Source organism: Microtus ochrogaster, chromosome 4 (assembly GCF_000317375.1).
Source record: "Microtus ochrogaster isolate Prairie Vole_2 chromosome 4, MicOch1.0, whole genome shotgun sequence".
NCBI lineage: Eukaryota > Metazoa > Chordata > Mammalia > Rodentia > Cricetidae > Microtus > Microtus ochrogaster.
In genome coordinates this window covers 63,419,080-63,424,480 of record NC_022011.1, presented here as the reverse complement: position 1 = coordinate 63,424,480, position 5,401 = coordinate 63,419,080, and the positions used below count along the sequence as shown (strand labels likewise).

The window sequence follows — 5,401 nt, the reverse complement described above, 5'->3', positions numbered from 1 at the left end:
TCTCTCTCTCTCTCTCTCTCACACACACACACACACACACACACACACACACCTGCACACTCAAATGTTATCTCTCTCTCTCTCTCTCTCTCTCTCACACACACACACACACTAATACTAAAGTTTTTAAAAAGACAAGAAAAATCACTTGAAAACAATGCAGACATTGCCGATACTTTGAAGGTTTTTCTCTGCATTGACAGGTGAACAGGTATGAGAAAATTAGATAAACTCACTCAGTTACATACTTTAAAAAACAGCACCACGCCAATGCAGTTCTATAGGCTTCTCTTTTCTGCGCACTGACTTGAATATTTCTATTATAAAGGAGAGCTGAGAGGTGCCACCCAGTGATGCTGTCAGCTGCTGGGGACAGACTTTAAAGCCATGCCCCATAAACACACTAGGAACTGCTTTTCCAATCTTACTTTCAATCTTCATTCTGACTTCAATCTTACTCTATTTCTTTCCACTAGGGCCGTCCTTCAAGTCGGTCCACAGAGTCACGTGAGCAGTGTGCCCTTACCATAAGCACGACCTATCATCTGTACACATCTGCAAGTGTTAAACATGACGACATCCAGACCTCTTCTCAGAAGAGCCTATTTGTCCACTCAGAAGTGCCTATGGATGCTGCTTGCTTGTTTCTTGGCCCATTTCCCATTCCTAACAAAAGGCTGTGAATAGGGAAGAAAATGGGACATGTCAATTAACAGCATTCTCAGAAAGATTTAAAAAATTATGTTTCTATAACATTTTAGGGACAAACTCATTTCCTCCTCAATCTCTAATCCTAATCCTAATCCCCTTTTCCAAAACAACTCGTTATTTGCTATCATCTGTTTGCTCTTAATACTGAAGCCCCTGTCACACACAAGGGCACTTTCTGAAGCCTGCTTCCTAAGAGAAGTCCTGCAAGACACCAGCTAATACCCCACTAGTGCTCCAAAGAGCTGACTTATGAACCAAATCTCTTGCGCGCACTTGGGTGATGGCCATCTGGCCGTGGTGATTTATCTGTTTCTAGCCTGTTGATCAGGCCTGGAGCCTTCTGAGCACATGGCACTTCTTGATCTATTACCCCCAGGGAACTGCTTAGGGCAGTCGGAGTGCAGGAATCTTACTCAGCAGAAACAGAAGCAAGTCATTTACACTCGGCTTTATCTCCCTTGGCCTCTGCATACTTGTTTGGTCTATAAAAGTTTGTCAGTCCCTCACTGCATGACGTGTGTGCTTCAAAACTGTCTAGAACATCTATCCCAATGACCCCTTTCAGATTCATTTCTGGTTATCTCAGGTCTATTGCACATAGAATATATCACCTTCCAAGGTAATTATAATAATAACTTAATAAGCCAGCCCTTCAAACAGTCCCTGTCATTACACGTACATAGGCACGTTCTTCTTTATTTTCCCCCTACGTAGTCAGTGTTTTAAAGCGCTTGAGTCTGAGAGCTTTATTTTTCTTACTACATTTGGGTACCTGAAAGGTAATTTACATATTCTTCGATTTCTTATGTTTCATTTGATCTTCAAGCATTTCCCTCGTTTTCCCCACCATGTCAGCACTGAACTCCCTTTTACAGAAATGACTCTGTATTTGACCAGTCTCTTTGGCACACGCTGTCCCATGCTGAACTAAAACCACTCTGTGCTACATCCTACAATCTGTTTGGTATGGTAGTCACTGAGTGAAGAGCTCCTGAATGGAGCGGATGGTACCAACAGCTACCAGCCACAGGGCATTCCTAGGTACCACAACCATGCTGGAGACTTCACGTGCATTACATCAGAGTCAGGTGCGAGACTGTATCTGTCAGCAGCCCCCAGAGCAGAGCCGCTACAACTAGGGCATCGATAAATACTTCATGAGCAAATCGAAAAACTGCATGAAACAGGTTTGTTTTTCAGCACTGCAAGGGAACTGGAATACTGCAATGTGTGATCTGTTTCTGAATCTCACAGAACACGAGGCCAAGTCTTGAACCCAAACCCCACTCAATTACCTAAGACTTATACTTGTAAAGTCAATAAATACCTACATTAATGCAAACAAAATGAACCTCAGAAATCTCGATAAACATTGTGGCAAAACCCAAGTAAATATTCTGAGCCATGGTTTTCTAAGACAAGATCTACAAATGTGGGGTTCTTCATAAATAACCAGCTAGGCAGAAATCTGTCAACTCTATACAAGCAAAAAGAAACGAGTCCTCACCCCTCACTATCTTCTGCTGCATCTCTCCAGCACGTTTTGCTGCTGGACAATTTTTTCCCCATAGTAATTCTAGGCTGATTTGGGACATATGAATCACAGAACCGAAACAATCACTTGTGATTTCATTGTCAATTGTCCGCAGAACCTGTGAGGCGTTTCTGCTCACCAGGAAGAGAATGTGAATATTTCTCAGACACCCCTGGCACTAGCTGGCCACCTGATTTTCCTGAGACTGCAGCCAGCATGTCATTCTTTAGGGTTTGACTGCTTGTATCTTTAGCCACCAGTTATGGTGAAAACAGAGGTTCCTAAAAGCCACTGTTAGCGATCTCCTCGGGCCTTCAGCAGCCACACTTCAGTAAGTGACAGCAGAACCGTTCAGCAATGGTTCACAATGTCCTGAAGTCATGGGTTGGAAAATCCAAAGAGGTACAAAGATCCAAGATCAGCAAACAGCAGAATGTAAGTCATGAAGGTGGGAATCTTAAAAGGACATAGAGATGATGCAAAGGAAGAATTGAGAAACGACCCTAATTTGAGCTCTACCATTTACCTTGGAAAACTCAATCTGAAAGCCTCCATTGTTCCATCTGGAGAATGGGAGTGATACAGTATTACTTCCTCACAGATATTTCAATGTATCACATAGGCTATATACCATATAATACAATGTATGCTATCATTTTTTATCTCTCATACACACCTAGAATCAGCCCCATTCATGCATGTCATGCTATAAACACTCACCATACAAATCTTATCAACAGCTTCAAACAATGAACAATGTCTAACCTTTTGGGTGGGTCAGAAAACATTTCTGGTATTTTTCACCCAAGGAACCAACACGCAATTCATAGTGAGCTTTGTGTGCCTACAAGTTTGGAAAGCTACCGTGCGTGCGTTCTCAAGACCGGAGCGCTGTAAACCGCTGTTTAAACAAGGAAGCCTCTTTTAAGTCCTCCCTCAGTCAGCTGCGCTTGGACGAGGTACAAACTAAAACCAAAAAGGGACAGATGGTTTACATTTAAAGGGGCTTAACATCAATGTACATTAAACAGTTTCATGGACGATTGCACAAATACCTTTTGCAAACTGGGGTATACGTGAGCACATAGAACCATGTTGTCTACAGAAATCAGGAACGAACAGATTCAGATTTTTAAACAGCCACTTAAGAGCTCCTGTCACTCAGGAGAAAACGTAATGGCTCTAAGTAAGTTGCCCTGGTGTCTATGATGGCTGTCCAGAGAAGAGTCTATAAAAACATAAGTTAACTTAACAAGAAATTAGCTTTCCCCTGGAGAATCTGAAGTCCCTCTCCTCCCACAAACAAAACTGAATTTTGGAAGTCACACCTTGGGTATTTTACCAAAGCGAGCGACAAACATACTCTTCTTTTTGTTTTGTGCTATGGTGGGGGTCAGTGTTGTTCACCAAATCGCTAACACAAACAACTGCACCTTCCCCAGTACCCTCAAGTTAAAACAAGTCTTTGTTGTTCCCAGGGAACATGTTGGTTGTCATCCTAAAGATACCTGTGACCATCCTGGATAGAACTTTGCCCAGACATCAAGTTTTTGAAACAAATGACAGAAACAGGAGTCTGTGGAAGGATCAAAATGAATCATAAACCAACAAATAGATTGCTTTCTGTTGAAAATAAATGCTTAGTCAAATAGGAATCGCCTCAACTACTGTAACCTGAGAAAGGGACAAAAATCAACAAGTCTATGCGAAGCCCCCTCTCCCTCTCTCTGCAGGCAGTTCCCACTCGGGGTCGCCGGACTGGGTGGTCTCGGGGCCCAGCATCAAGGCGGTGCCCTAACACACCGCGCCTACCACAGTCACCCCGGGTGGGCAAAGCCGGGCAGCAACACGTGGGACACGGCCAGTCCGCTGCCCGGGAACTCACTCCGGCGGGAGTAAGGCGTGCACGCTCGCGAGGCCGCCCGCAGCTCGGGAAGCTTCCCCGGCCTTGAACTTGGCAGCCCCTGACGTTTGCATCCCTCCCCGTTGCACGCGGGGCGCACTCCCGACCTGCCGGCTGCGCTCAGCAATCCGCTCGCCACGGAGCTCAGTAGCCGCGACTCCAACCCTGCAGGACAGTCCCGGCCCGGGTGGCACGCCAGATCGCCTACTCCCAGAACCCCCTTTTGTGCTTCTTCCTCCCCGGACCGTCCCCCCTCCACTCACCCGGGTTGCACGCGTCCCTGCCGCCAGAGGCAGCCCGCTGCCCCATCCCACGAACACTGCGGCGCCCCCCGCGTGTGCAATGCGGAGCGCCGCCCGCGCGCGGCCAGAGCCGGGAGCGCAGCAGGAGAAGGAGGGCGCGAGCGCGGCTGGAGGGACGCGCCAGGCGGCGGGGGGCGCGCGCCACTCCCACTCGCGCCCGGCCTCGAGGGTCGCGAGGCCAATCAGCGCGTGCAGGAGGAGCCGAGCCCTCCGCGGGACTCGTTCATTGGCCTGGCGCGCACCGCCCAACTAGCGGGGGATCCGGCCCCGCCGCCAAGTCTGCAAACTCGGGCAGAAGACCGCCGCTCACAGGTGGCGGAAAAAGGAGGAACTCGGGACCTGTCCGGGCAGCGGGTTCCCACGGAGGATCCACGGCTATCTGTTTGCTCAGGTTGCAGGTCCCTTCCTGCGCGCGACCCCGTCTACCGCAAACCGTGCATTTCACCGTGGCCAGCAGCTACGCGTTCTCACAGGCACTGCTGAGCGACAACGCCCAGGCAGAATCTCGCTCCCAACCGTCCCCTGTGGGGAAACTCCTCTAGGCCTAAGAGCTGGAGCCCCAAATCCAAAGTCATTTGACTTTTGCCATGGAGAACTCAAGACTGGGCTGGAAGATGGGAGGCAGGCAGGCAGGATTTGCATTGGACGAGGGAATTACGATGTGAGGATTGAGGAAAATCCAGAGCAAAATTCTACCATGTCAAACCCTTTCTCTAAGTAACACCACACACACACACACACACACGCACACGCACACGCACACGCACACGCACACGCATAGCGATGCTCAATTCTCTCTCTCTCTCTCTCCTTGTCTATGACACTCTCTTACTCTTCCTTAAGAATCTTGTTTAATACTCCTTGATTCCTCGGCCTGGGACCCATCGCCACTCATACCCAGACAGTTCCAAGAGATGATGGGAAGACGGGATGACCAAAAGGAAGGACAGG

At 48.0% G+C, this 5,401-nt stretch overlaps 1 protein-coding gene across 1 annotated transcript in view; it reads right to left on the bottom strand.

Annotated features, from left to right (window-relative positions):
• The window catches only part of Lypd6 (LY6/PLAUR domain containing 6), a 118,117-nt gene extending 113,525 nt beyond the window's left edge, over window positions 1-4,592 (bottom strand). The window contains exon 1 of the mRNA XM_005346395.3: window positions 4,412-4,592. The gene's annotated coding sequence lies outside the window, so the exon portion shown is untranslated. The remainder of the gene's footprint in view (window positions 1-4,411) is intronic.
• Window positions 4,593-5,401: the final 809 nt, after the last annotated feature.